We start from the raw sequence: 17,135 nt of genomic DNA on the forward strand, positions 1-17,135 counted from the left end.
ACGGGCCAAATTTGTGGCTTTACCGTGTAGCAGCGATGGGCCAAATTTGTGCCATGATTTGAACCCCCCAAAATAGATGATACATAAACTTGTCACAAATGCTGATATATATTATTATGAAATGGTTTGCGTGAGTGATGATTTTTTCCCATTTTTCCCGCTTAGAGGGACCATTAAGAAACATGATCCCCGCTGCTACCGGGTTAAAACTACCCACATGCTGTCCAGAAGACCACCTACCAACCCGGACTCTAGATTCTAGGATTAAAGATGAGCTCCGGGAGGGCAGCATGAGCCAATGCAAGATGGCACCACTATAAACACTTGCCTGCGCCAGAACGGGCTGGGCCGACCATCAGGCCCCACCGGGAAGAAGCCTTGGGCCGACCATCAGGATCCACCGGGAACGCAATAGGCCACGACGTAAAAAAAAAAAACAAAAAAAAACAAAACATATTTGACAAGGCTTTCAGGAGTTACAGACAAGGTAAAAACACATATTTGACAAGGCTTTCAGGGAGTTACAGACAGGGTGCTTTTATGACCCTTCCTCTGTACCATCAACCTAAAAAACATCATTGAGAACCCAATTACTGACCTTTTGGCCTTGGAAATATACAACAGAAACTACCAGACCCAACCACGCCCCTCAATAAACAGACATACAACTGAAATTTGTGCCATGATATAACCCCCCAAAATAGATGATGCATAATGTGATCACAAATGCTTTGATATATAGTATGAAATGGTTTGTGTGAGTGATGATTTTTTCTCATTTTTCTCGCTTAGAGGGACCGTTAAGAAACATGACCCCTACCACCACCACCACTGGGTGAAATATGTTAGGTTGCAAATATTTCCACGAGTCACTACATCATTTGAAGGCTTTCCATATACGCTGTGTTGCTAGTATTTCCAAGGGTGGTTTTACGAGCCTTGACACCGTGACAAGGCTAACGTAACAGCCACCCATGACAGCCTGACCCATACCCTTAACAGCCGTGGGAAATTGCCGTCTCGAGATTCCAAAACAACGCCCGCCAGACTCAACGTCATATGGTGGTGAAGATTTTAACGCAGGTACACAAAGACGCAGGGATGGACACTCAACTCTAAGGTCGAGACGTCGGCCGAAGATGTTGACGTAGCGATCCCAGACGCAGGGACGAACGGTCAACTGTGGGGTCAAACATCAGACATCAACCCGTTTTTCAACCTGTACATATCTGCTGCCGAATATGGATGAGGGAAATATATTTTAAACCAATTAATTTTTTTCCTGTTACGTATATTTATTTCATAGAGGTCAGAGTTCACCACCCGTACTGCACGCATGGGTGGGTAAAAGACATGTATATATATAACCGTACGTGTTTGAGGATAATCTCCCTCCATAGTCAGGATTCACACATGACTAGGTTACGTATGGTCATTGTTTAACACTTTCCAACTTTTTTTCTAGTTATTTATTGAGGTACAAGCCTAACAGAGGTGTCCCCATATAGGCCTGAACCCCTCTCTGATACCTGGCCTGTACTGCTGCTCTCAAATGATGTCAAACTATATTTTTTAAGGTGAAGGGAGACAGCTCTAGCGGGGACGGAACCTGACGGAACCTCCCTCGCTAGACGCCGATCCGACAGGCTTGTTAGGGGTCACCTGGAGCACTGGGCGGCAGCTTACAGAATGGGTTAGGTCGTTAGGATACTCAAGCCAGCAGTGTGGGTTAGTGTGCAGCAGAAATGAAATGCGTTCACATGCAAAAGCCATACGTGCTGTTATGGAAGCCAGAGAGAATTGTCATACGTAAGCAGGAGTAGCTGTTATGCGAAATTTTGCCGTAAGCAGCTGGAGTTGTCATGCAGAGAAGCCGTGGGATTAGTTACGAAGGAAGGCGCAGAATGTGTTGATAGGTACGAAAGCCAGAAGCAGAGAGAGAAGTGTAAATCCATGCGGGTTATGCGAGCAGGAGTTAGTATACAGAAGCCATGCCCTGTTACGACAGCAGACGCAGAACGGGGTGTTATGAATAGCAGAAGCAGAGTGAGTTGTTACAAGGGCATGCAGATGTTATGCCAGTCCCAGGAGTGCAGGAGTTGATACCCTTAGAATAATATGTTTTCATTTGTAGATGAAATTAAAATTTTTTGTTAATACTCATATTACGGAAGTGTTGTAAGTTATGGACAGCACCAGTAGTAGTAGTAGTAGCTATTGCAGAAGGGGTTGTTAAGTTAAGACAAATCCTACAGACATTATCATATTACCCCAACATAAATACCCTTCCATCCAGTATCTTAACCTTCAAATACATATCTCCAATACATAATTAAATCTATACACAAGCACCAGTAGGAGTTGTTGCAGGAGAGGTTGTTAGTTACGACACCCCCACTACAGACCTTTCCCCTACATAAATTCCCCTCCATTCAGTACTTTAACCTTGAAATAAATACCCCCAATACACAATATATACCCCAATACATTGAATGCACATACACATGCAACTCAGTAACACGCACATTTAAATCCATACCAAGTTCCTTATACGTACTGGGATAGGAAATACCTTATGAAGAAATAACCACAGACTTTGTATATAAATAACCCCAGTGCATAACATTCTTTCCCAACAAAACACCATTCTTAGGATATATATATATAAAACACAGAAGACGAAAATCCCAAATACACATTTTAGTATACATGCAACTCAGTAACTCACACATAAATCCATACCCAAGTTTCTTATACGTACTGGGATAGGAAATACCTTAACCTAAAGAAACACTAAAGGCTGTATATGTAAAATCATGCGTAGTACCTTATAAGAAATAGCCCCGGCCCTTTACGTAAATACTCTCAGTGCATGACATTTCAATACATGCCAAGTAACTTTCTAACCCCGTACACATGCTGAAAGAGAGATTGTTGTTAATAGCCATAACACACTTCCATACTTATTGATATAGCCTTCATAGATAACATGCACCCTTTAACTACTTTCTGAGCCAGTACACAAGCTGAAAGAAAGAGGATTTTGTTAATTAATAGCCATAGTAGAAAGGCTTTGTAGGAGGTACCCACAGCCACAGAACTTATAAGTAAAATCCTAAGTACAACCTTATAAGTAAAAAAAAACACCACAGACCTTGTAAGTAAATCCCATAGCCTTATACATACAAACATCCAAGTTCATAACATTTCAATACATGCATAATACAAATCATTTAAATATTTTCCTTGGCACATAAACTTCTGCCTATATTTACAAGTTAACCTTCTCCTCCCTCTTATCCTCTTTAATACATAGAATGACATATTTCCTCTACTCCATAAGCTTCTATATATTGATCTGCCTTTATGTATAGAACTCCAATCCTCCTCTTCGTCTTCCTCCTCCTTCTCCTCTGCACTGCTTGGCCTGTAAGAAGATGGGATTGTCAGATGTTTCCGACTCTAACATTAACTACTTGCAAAGGCTAAAAAAAGAGATCAATTTGGTTCTAATGAGTGCTTCTGTAGCATTATGGTACAGGGGAAGGGTCACACTACCACCAGGGTCATTAAACTACCCCTGAAAATGCCCACAACTCCTATGAAAGCCTTGTCAAATATATGTTTTCTTAGGGTCATGGTACAGAGGAAGGGTCAGACTACCACCAGGGTCATTCAACTATCCCAGGAAATGCCCACAACTCCTATGAAAGCCTTGTCAAATATGTGTTTTTAGGTTCACGGTACAGAGGAAGGGTCACACTACCATCAGGGTCATAAAACTACCCCTGGAAATGCCCACAACTCCTAGGAAAGCCATGTCAAATATGTTTTCTTAGGGTCATGGTACAGAGGAAAGGTCACACTAACACCAGGGTCATTAAACTACCCCAAGAAATGACAAACTCCTATGAAAGAACTGTCAAATATATGTTTTCGTTGGGTCATGGTACAGAGAAGGGCACACTACCACCAGGGTCATAAAACTGCCCCTGGAAATGCCTAAAACTCCTAGGAAAGCCTTGTCAAATATGTGTTTTTAGGTTCACGGTACAGAGGAAGGCTCACATTTTCATATATTATTTTTTCCTTCTTTTTGTAACTTCATTTTCCTTTCCTTTCCTTTCCCTTCCCTTCCTTTCCTTTCCCTTCCCTTCCCTTGCGTGAAATTCCCCCCAAAACATAAAAATCAGTTATACAACAGAATACAACAGAATACAACAGAATAAAAGAGAATACAACAGAATAAAAGATAATACAACAGAATACAACAGAATAAAAGAGAATACAACAGAATACAACAGAATAAAAGAGAATACAACAGAATACAACAGAATAAAAGAGAATACAACAGAATACAACAGAATAAAAGAGAATACAACAGAAAACAACAGAATAAAAGAGAATACAACAGAATACAACAGAATAAAAGAGAATACAACAGAATACAATAGAATAAAAGAGAATACAACAGAACACAACAGAATAAAAGAGAATACAACAGAATAAAAGAGAATACAACAGAATAAAAGAGAATACAACAGAATACAACAGAATAAAAGAGAATACAACAGAATACAACAGAATAAAAGAGAATACAACAGAATAAAAGAGAATACAACAGAATAAGAGAATACAACAGAATACAACAGAATAAAAGAGAATACAACAGAATACAACATAATAAAAGAGAATACAACAGAATAATAGAGAATACAACAGAATACAACAGAATAAAAGAGAATACAACAGAATAAAAGAGAATACAACAGAATACAACAGAATAAAAGAGAATACAACAGAATACAACAGAATAAAAGAGAATACAACAGAATACAACAGAATACAACAGAATAAAAGAGAATACAACAGAATACAACAGAATAAAAGAGAATACAACAGAATAAAAGAGAATACAACAGAATACAACAGAATAAAAGAGAATACAAAGAGAATACAACAGAATACAACAGAATAAAGAGAATACAACAGAATACAACAGAATAAAAGAGAATACAACAGAATACAACAGAATAAAGAGAATACAACAGAATACAACAGAATAAAAGAGAATACAACAGAATACAACAGAATAAAAGAGAATACAACAGAATACAACAGAATAAAAGAGAATACAACAGAATACAACAGAATAAAAGAGAATACAACAGAATACAACAGAATAAAAGAGAATACAACAGAATACAACAGAATAAAATAGAATACATCAGAATACAACAGAAAAGAGAATACAACAGAATACAACATAATAAAAGAGACTAAAACAGAATACAACAGAATAAAAGAGAATACAACAGAATACAACAGAATAAAAGAGAATACAACAGAATACAACAGAATAAAGAGAATACAACAGAATAAAAGAGACTACAACAGAATACAACAGAATAAAGAGAATACAACAGAATAAAAGAGAATACAACAGAATACAACAGAATAAAAGAGAATACAACAGAATACAACAGAATAAAAGAATACAACAGAATAAAAGATAATACAACAGAATACAACAGAATAAAAGAGAATACAACAGAATACAACAGAATAAAAGATAATACAACAGAATACAACAGAATAAAAGAGAATACAACAGAATACAACAGAATAAAAAGATAATACAACAGAATACAACAGAATACAACAGAATAAAAGAGAATACAACAGAATACAACAGAATAAAAGAGAATACAACAGAATACAACAGAATAAAAGAGAATACAACAGAATACAACAGAATAAAAGATAATACAACAGAATACAACAGAATAAAAGAGAATACAACAGAATAAAAGAGAATACAACAGAATACAACAGAATAAAAGATAATACAACAGAATACAACAGAATAAAAGAGAATACAACAGAATAAAAGAGAATACAACAGAATACAACAGAATACAAGAGAATACAACAGAATACAACAGAATAAAAGAGAATACAACAGAATAAAAGATAATACAACAGAATACAACAGAATAAAAGAGAATACAACAGAATACAACAGAATAAAAGAGAATACAACAGAATACAACAGAATAAAAGAGAATACAACAGAATACAACAGAATAAAAGATAATACAACAGAATACAACAGAATAAAAGAGAATACAACAGAATACAACAGAATAAAAGAGAATACAACAGAATACAACAGAATAAAGAGAATACAACAACAGAATACAACAGAATAAAAGAGAATACAACAGAATAAAAGATAATACAACAGAATACAACAGAATAAAAGAGAATACAACAGAATACAACAGAATACAAAAGAACACAACAGAATAAAACAGAATACAACAGAATAAAAGATAATACAAAAGAATACAACAGAATAAAAGAGATAACAACAGAATACAACAGAATAAAAGAGAATACACCAGAATACAAAAGAATACAACAGAATACAACAGAATAAAAGAGAATACAACAGAATAAAAGATAATACAACAGAATACAACAGAATAAAAGAGAATACAACAGAATACAACAGAATAAAAGAGAATACAACAGAATACAACAGAATAAAAGAGAATACAACAGAATACAACAGAATAAAAGAGAATACAACAGAATACAACAGAATAAAAGAGAATACAACAGAATACAACAGAATAAAAGATAATACAACAGAATACAACAGAATAAAAGAGAATACAACAGAATACAACAGAATAAAAGATAATACAACAGAATACAACAGAATAAAAGAGAATACAACAGAATACAACAGAATAAAAGAGAATACAACAGAATACAACAGAATAAAAGATAATACAACAGAATAAAAGAGAATACAACAGAATACAACAGAATAAAAGAGAATACAACAGAATACAACAGAATAAAAGAGAATACAACAGAATACAACAGAATAAAAGAGAATACAACAGAATACAACAGAATAAAAGAGAATACAACAGAATACAACAGAATAAAAGATAATACAACAGAATACAACAGAATAAAAGAGAATACAACAGAATAAAAGATAATACAACAGAATACAACAGAATAAAAGATAATACAACAGAATAAAAGAGAATACAACAGAATACAATAGAATACAACAGAATAAAAGAGAATACACCAGAATACAACAGAATAAAGAGAATACAACAGAATAAAAGATAATACAACAGAATACAACAGAATAAAAGAGAATACAACAGAATACAACAGAATAAAAGATAATACAACAGAATACAACAGAATAAAAGATAATACAACAGAATACAACAGAATAAAAGAGAATACAACAGAATACAACAGAATAAAAGATAATACAACAGAATACAACAGAATAAAAGAGAATACAACAGAATACAACAGAATAAAAGAATACAACAGAATACAACAGAATAAAAGAGAATACAACAGAATACAACAGAATAAAAGAATACAACAGAATAAAAGATAATACAACAGAATAAAAGATACAACAGAATAAAAGAGAATACAACAGAATACAACAGAATAAAAGAGAATACAACAGAATAAAAGAGAATACAACAGAATAAAAGATAATACAACAGAATACAACAGAATAAAAGAGAATACAACAGAATACAACAGAATAAAAGATAATACAACAGAATACAACAGAATAAAAGAGAATACAACAGAATACAACAGAATAAGAGAATACAACAGAATACAACAGAATAAAAGAGAATACAACAGAATAAAAGAGAATACAACAGAATACAACAGAATAAAAAAGAATACAACAGAATAAAAGAGAATACAACAGAATAAAAGAGAATACAACAGAATACAACAGAATAAAAGAGAATACAACAGAGTAAAAGAGCATACCCCAGAATACAACAGAATAAAAGATAATACAACATAATACAACATAATAAAAGATAATACAAAATAATACAACAGAATAAAAGATAATACAACAGAATAAAAGAGAATACAACAGAATACAACAGAATAAAAGAGAATACAACAGAATAAAAGAGAATACAACATAATACAACAGAATAAAAGAGAATACAACAGAATACAACAGAATACAACAGAATAAGAGAGAATACAACAGAATAAAAGAGAATACAACAGAATACAACAGAATAAAAGAGAATACAACAGAATACAACAGAATAAAAGAGAATACAACAGAATACAACAGAATAAAAGAGAATACAACAGAATACAACAGAATCAAAGAGAATACAACAGAATACAACAGCATAAAGAGAATACAACAGAATACAACAGAATAAAAGAGAATACAACAGAATACAACAGAATAAAAGATAATACAACAGAATACAACAGAATAAAGAGAATACAACAGAATAAAAGAATACAACAGAATACAACAGAATAAAAGAGAATACAACAGAATACAACAGAATAAAAGAGAATACAACAGAATACAACAGAATAGAAGAGAATACAACAGAATACAACAGAATAACAGAATACAACAGAATACAACAGAATAAAAGAGAATAAAATAGAATACAACAGAATAAAGAGAATACAACAGAATAAAGAGAATACAACAGAATAAAAGAGAATACAACAGAATACAACAGAATAAAAGAGAATACAACAGAATACAACAGAATAAAAGAGAATACAACAGAATACAACAGAATAAAAGAGAATACAACAGAATACAACAGAATAAAAGAGAATACAACAGAATACAACAGAATAAAAGAGAATACAACAGAATAAAAGAGAATACAACAGAATAAAAGAGAATACAACAGAATACAACAGAATAAAAGAGAATACAACAGAATAAGAGAATACAACAGAATACAAGAGAATACAACAGAATACAACAGAATAAAGAGAATACAACAGAATACAACAGAATAAAAGAGAATACAACAGAATACAAAGATAATAACAGAATACAACAGAATAAAAAGAATACAACAGAATACAACAGAATAAAAGAGAATACAACAGAATAAAAGATAATACAACAGAATACAACAGAATAAAGAGAATACAACAGAATACAACAGAATAAAACAGAATAAAAGAGAATACAACAGAATAAAAGAGAATACAAAAAAATACAAAAGAATAAAACACAATAAAAAAGAATAAAAAAAAAAAAAAGAGAAAACAAAAGAATACACCAGAATAAAAGAAAATAAAACAGAATACAACAGAATAAAAAGAATACAACAGAATACAACAGAATAAAAGAGAATACAACAGAATACAACAGAATAAAAGAGAATACAACAGAATACAACAGAAAAAAAAGATAATACAACAGAATACAACAGAATAAAAGAGAATACAACAGAATACAACAGAATAAAAGAGAATACAACAGAATACAACAGAATAAAAGATAATACAACAGAATACAACAGAAAAAAAGAGAATACAACAGAATACAACAGAATAACAGAGAATACAACAGAATAAAAGAGAATACAACAGAATACAATAGAATACAACAGAATAAAAGAGAATACAAAAGAATACAACAGAATAAAAGATAATACAACAGAATACAACAGAATACAACAGAATAAAAGATAATACAACAGAATACAACAGAATAAAAGAGAATACAACAGAATACAACAGAATAAAAGAGAATACAACAGAATACAACAGAATAAAAGAGAATACAACAGAATACAACAGAATAAAAGAGAATACAACAGAATACAACAGAATACAACAGAATAAAAGAGAATACAACAGAATACAACAGAATAAACGAGAATACAACAGAATACAACAGAATAAAGAGAATACAACAGAATACAACAGAATAAAAGAGAATACAACAGAATACAACAGAATAAAAGAGAATACAACAGAATACAACAGAATAAAAGATAATACAACAGAATACAACAGAATAAAAGATAATACAACAGAATACAACAGAATAAAAGAGAATACAACAGAATAAAAGAGAATACAACAGAATACAACAGAATAAAAGAGAATACAACAGAATACAACAGAATAAAAGAGAATACAACAGAATAAAAGATAATACAACAGAATACAACAGAATAAAAGAGAATACAACAGAATACAACAGAATAAAACAGAATTAAAGAGAATACAACAGAATACAACAGAATACAACAGAATAAAAGATAATACAACAGAATACAGCAGAATAAAAGAGAATACAACAGAATACAACAGAATAAAAGAGAATACAACAGAATAAAAGAGAATACAACAGAATACAACAGAATACAACAGAATAAAAGAGAATACAACAGAATAAAAGATAATACAACAGAATACAACAGAATAAAAGAGAATACAACAGAATAAAAGAGAATACAACAGAATACAACAGAATAAAAGAATACAACAGAATACAACAACAGAATAAAAGAGAATACAACAGAATAAAAGATAATACAACAGAATACAACAGAATAAAGAGAATACAACAGAATACAACAGAATAAAGAGAATACAACAGAATACAACAGAATAAAGAGAATACAACAGAATACAACAGAATAAAGAGAATACAACAGAATACAACAGAATAAAAGAGAATACAACAGAATACAACAGAATAAAGAGAATACAACAGAATAAAAGAGAATACAACAGAATACAACAGAATAAAAAGAATACAACAGAATACAACAGAATAAAAGAGAATACAACAGAATACAACAGAATAAAAGATAATACAACAGAATACAACAGAATAAAGAGAATACAACAGAATACAACAGAATAAAAAGAATACAACAGAATACAACAGAATAAAAGAGAATACAACAGAATAAAAAGAGAATACAACAGAATACAACAGAATAAATAATAGAGAATACAACAGAATAAAAGAGAATACAACAGAATACAACAGAATAAATGAGAATACAACAGAATACAACAGAATAAAAGAGAATACAACAGAATACAACAGAATAAAAGAGAATACAACAGAATACAACAGAATAAAAGAGAATACAACAGAATACAACAGAATAAAAGATAATACAACAGAATACAACAGAATAAAAGAGAATACAACAGAATAAAAGAAAATACAACAGAATAAAAGAGAATACAACAGAATACAACAGAATAAAAGAGAATACAACAGAATAAAAGATAATACAACAGAATACAACAGAATACAAGAGAATACAACAGAATACAACAGAATAAAAGAGAATACAACAGAATACAACAGAATAAAAGATAATACAACAGAATACAACAGAATAAAAGAGAATACAACAGAATACAACAGAATAAAAGATAATACAACAGAATACAACAGAATAAAAGAGAATACAACAGAATACAACAGAATAAAAGAGAATACAACAGAATACAACAGAATAAAAGAGAATACAACAGAATACAACAGAATAAAAGAGAATACAACAGAAAAAAGAGAATACAACAGAATACAACAGAATACAACAGAATAAAAGAGAATACAACAGAATAAAAGAGAATACAACAGAATAAAAGAGAATACAACAGAATACAACAGAATAAAAGAGAATACAACAGAATACAACAGAATAAAAGATAATACAACAGAATACAACAGAATAAAAGAGAATACAACAGAATACAACAGAATAAATGAGAATACAACAGAATACAACAGAATAAAAGAGAATACAACAGAATAAAAGAGAATACAACAGAATACAACAGAATACAACAGAATAAAAGAGAATACAACAGAATAAAAGAGAATACAACAGAATAAAAGAGAATACAACAGAATACAACAGAATAAAAGATAATACAACAGAATACAACAGAATAAAGAGAATACAACAGAATACAACAGAATAAAGAGAATACAACAGAATAAAAAATAATACAACAGAATACAACAGAATAAAAGAGAATACAACAGAATACAACAGAATACAACAGAATAAAAGAGAATACAACAGAATACAACAGAATAAAAGATAATACAACAGAATACAACAGAATAAAAGAGAATACAACAGAATACAACAGAATAAAAGAATACAACAGAATACAACAGAATAAAGAGAATACAACAGAATACAACAGAATAAAGAATACAACAGAATACAACAGAATAAAAGAGAATACAACAGAATAAAAAGAGAATACAACAGAATACAACAGAATACAACAGAATAAAAAGATAATACAACAGAATACAACAGAATAAAGAGAATACAACAGAATACAACAGAATAAAAGAGAATACAACAGAATACAACAGAATAAAAGATAATACAACAGAATACAACAGAATAAAAGAGAATACAACAGAATACAACAGAATAAAGGAGAATACAACAGAATAAAAGAGAATACAACAGAATACAACAGAATAAAAGAGAATACAACAGAATAAAAGAGAATACAACAGAATAAAAGATAATACAACAGAATACAACAGAATACAAGAGAATACAACAGAATACAACAGAATAAACGAGAATACAACCGACTACAACAGAATAAAAGAGAATACAACAGAATAAAAGATAATACAACAGAATACAACAGAATAAAGAGAATACAACAGAATACAACAGAATAAAAGAGAATACAACAGAATACAACAGAATAAAAGAGAATACAACAGAATAAAAGAGAATACAACAGAATACAAGAGAATACAACAGAATACAACAGAATACAACAGAATAAAAGATAATACAACAGAATACAACAGAATAAAAGAGAATACAACAGAATACAACAGAATAAAAGATTATACAACAGAATAATAGAGAATACAAATGAATACAAGAGAATAAAAGATAATACAACAGAATACAACAGAATAAAAAGAGAATACAACAGAATACAACAGAATAAATAAAAGAGAATACAACAGAATACAACAGAATAAAAGAATACAACAGAATACAACAGAATAAAAGAATACAACAGAATACAACAGAATAAAAGAGAATACAACAGAATACAACAGAATAAAGAGAATACAACAGAATACAACAGAATACAACAGAATAAAGAGAATACAACAGAATACAACAGAATAAAAGAGAATACAACAGAATAAAAGAGAATACAACAGAATACAACAGAATAAAAGAGAATACAACAGAATACAACAGAATAAAAGAGAATACAACAGAATACAACAGAATACAACAGAATACAACAGAATACAAGAGAATACAACAGAATAAAAGAGAATACAACAGAATACAACAGAATAAAAGAGAATACAACAGAATACAACAGAATAAAGAGAATACAACAGAATACAGAATACAACAGAATAAAAGAGAATACAACAGAATACAACAGAATAAAAGATAATACAACAGAATACAACAGAATAAAAGAGAATACAACAGAATAAAAGAGAATACAACAGAATACAACAGAATAAAAAGAGAATACAACAGAATACAACAGAATAAAAAGAGAATACAACAGAATAAAAGAATACAACAGAATACAACAGAATAAAAGAGAATACAACAGAATAAAGAGAATACAACAGAATAAAAGATAATACAACAGAATACAACAGAATAAAAGAGAATACAACAGAATACAACAGAATAAAAGAGAATACAACAGAATACAACAGAATAAAAGAATACAACAGAATAAAAGAGAATACAACAGAATACAACAGAATAAAAACAACAGAATAAAAAGATACAACAGAATACAACAGAATAAAAGAGAATACAACAGAATAAAAAGAATACAACAGAATACAACAAAATAAAAGAGAATACAACAGAATACAACAGAATAAAAGAGAATACAACAGAATAAAAGAGAATACAACAGAATAAAAGATAATACAACAGAATACAACAGAATAAAGAGAATACAACAGAATACAACAGAATAAAAGAATACAACAGAATAAAAGAGAATACAACAGAATAAAAGATAATACAACAGAATACAACAGAATAAAAGAGAATACAACAGAATAAAACAGAATACAACAGAATAAAACATAATAAAAGAGAATACAACAGAATAAAAGATAATACAACAGAATACAACAGAATAAAAGATAATACAACAGAATACAACAGAATAAAGAGAATACAAGAGAATACAACAGAATAAAAGAGAATACAACAGAATAAAAGAGAATACAACAGAATACAACAGAATAAAAGAGAATACAACAGAATACAACAGAATACAACAGAATAAAGAGAATACAACAGAATACAACAGAATAAAGAATACAACAGAATACAACAGAATAAAAGATAATACAACAGAATACAACAGAATAAAAGAGAATACAACAGAATACAACAGAATAAAAGAATACAACAGAATACAACAGAATAAAAGATAATACAACAGAATACAACAGAATAAAAGAGAATACAACAGAATACAACAGAATAAAGAGAATACAACAGAATAAAAGAGAATACAACAGAATACAACAGAATAAAAGAGAATACAACAGAATACAACAGAATAATAGAGAATACAACAGAATAAAAAGATATTACAACAGAATACAACAGAATAAAGGGAATACAACAGAATACAACAGAATAAAAGAGAATACAACAGAATACAACAGAATAAAAGAGAATACAACAGAATAAAAGATAATACAACAGAATACAACAGAATAAAAGAGAATACAACAGAATACAACAGAATAAAAGATAATACAACAGAATACAACAGAATAAAAAGAGAATACAACAGAATAAAAGAATACAACATAATAACAGAGAATACAACAGAATACAACAGAATACAACAGAATAAAAGATAATACAAAAGAATACAACAGAAAAAAAGATAATACAACAGAATACAACAGAATAAAAGAGAATACAACAGAATAAAGAGAATACAACAGAATAAAGAGAATAAAACAGAATACAACAGAATAAAAGAGAATACAACAGAATACAACAGAATATAAGAGAATACAACAGAATACAACAGAAAAAAAGAGAATAAAACAGAATACAACAGAATAAAAGAGAATACAACAGAATACAACAGAATAAAAGAGAATACAACAGAATACAACAGAATAAAAGATAATACAACAGAATACAACAGAATAAAAGAGAATACAACAGAATACAACAGAATACAATAGAATAAAGAGAATACAACAGAATACAACAGAATAATACAACAGAATAAAGAGAATACAACAGAATAGAAGAGAATACAACAGAATACAACAGAATAAAAGAGAATACAACAGAATACAAGAGAATACAACAGAATAAAAGAGAATACAACAGAATAAAAGATAATACAACAGAATACAACAGAATAAAAGATAATACAACAGAATACAACAGAATAATATAATACAACAGAATACAACAGAATACAACAGAATAAAAGAGAATACAACAGAATAAAAGATAATACAACAGAATACAACAGAATAAAAGAGAATACAACAGAATAAAAGAGAATACAACAGAATACAACAGAATAAAAGAGAATACAACAGAATACAACAGAATACAACAGAATACAACAGAATAAATGAGAATACAACCGAATAAAAGAGAATACAACAGAATACAACAGAATAAAAGAGAATACAACAGAATACAACAGAATACAACAGAATACAACAGAATAAAAGATAATACAACAGAATACAACAGAATAAAAGAGAATACAACAGAATACAACAGAATAAAAGAGAATACAACAGAATAAAAGAGAATACAACAGAATAAAAGAGAATACAACAGAATAAAAGAGAATACAACAGAATACAACAGAATAAAAGAGAATACAACAGAATAAAAGAGAATACAACAGAATAAAAGAGAATACAACAGAATAAAAGAGAATACAACAGAATACAACAGAATAAAAGAGAATACAACAGAATACAACAGAATAAAAGAGAATACAACAGAATAAAAGATAATACAACAGAATAAAAGATAATACAACAGAATACAACAGAATAAAAGAGAATACAACAGAATACAACAGAATAAAAGAGAATACAACAGAATACAACAGAATACAACAGAATAAAAGATAATACAACAGAATACAACAGAATAAAAGAGAATACAACAGAATAAAAGAGAATACAACAGAATACAACAGAATAAAAGAGAATACAACAGAATAAAAGAGAATACAACAGAATACAACAGAATAAAAGAGAATACAACAGAATACAACAGAAAAGAGAATACAACAGAATACAACAGAATAAAGGAGAATACAACAGAATAAAAGAGAATACAACAGAATACAACAGAATAAAAGAGAATACAACAGAATACAACAGAATACAACAGAATAAAAGAGAATACAACAGAATACAACAGAATAAAAAGAGAATACAACAGAATAAAGAGAATACAACAGAATACAACAGAATAAAAGAGAATACAACAGAATAAAAGAATACAACAGAATACAACAGAATAAAGAGAATACAACAGAATAAAGAGAATACAACAGAATAAAAGATAATACAACAGAATACAACAGAATAAAAGAGAATACAACAGAATACAACAGAATAAAGAGAATACAACAGAATACAACAGAATAAAAGAGAATACAACAGAATAAAAGAGAATACAACAGAATACAACAGAATAAAAGAGAATACAACAGAATATAACAGAATAAAAGAGAATACAACAGAATACAACCGAATACAACAGAATAGAAGAGAATACAACAGAATACAACAGAATAAAAGAGAATACAACAGAATAAAAGATAATACAACAGAATACAACAGAATAAAAGAGAATACAACAGAATAAAAGAGAATACAACAGAATAAAGAGAATACAACAGAATACAACAGAATAAAAGAGAATACAACAGAATAAAAGAGAATACAACAGAATACAACAGAATAAAGAGAATACAACAGAATACAACAGAATAAAAGAGAATACAACAGAATAAAAGAGAATACAACAGAATAAAAGAGAATACAACAGAATACAACAGAATAAAAGATAATACAACAGAATACAACAGAATATAAGAGAATACAACAGAATAAAAGAGAATACAACAGAATACAACAGAATAAAAGATAATACAACAGAATACAACAGAATAAAAGAGAATACAACAGAATAAAAGAGAATACAACAGAATAAAAGATAATACAACAGAATACA

Source organism: Eriocheir sinensis, unplaced genomic scaffold, assembly GCF_024679095.1.
Source record: "Eriocheir sinensis breed Jianghai 21 unplaced genomic scaffold, ASM2467909v1 Scaffold851, whole genome shotgun sequence".
Taxonomy (NCBI): domain Eukaryota; kingdom Metazoa; phylum Arthropoda; class Malacostraca; order Decapoda; family Varunidae; genus Eriocheir; species Eriocheir sinensis.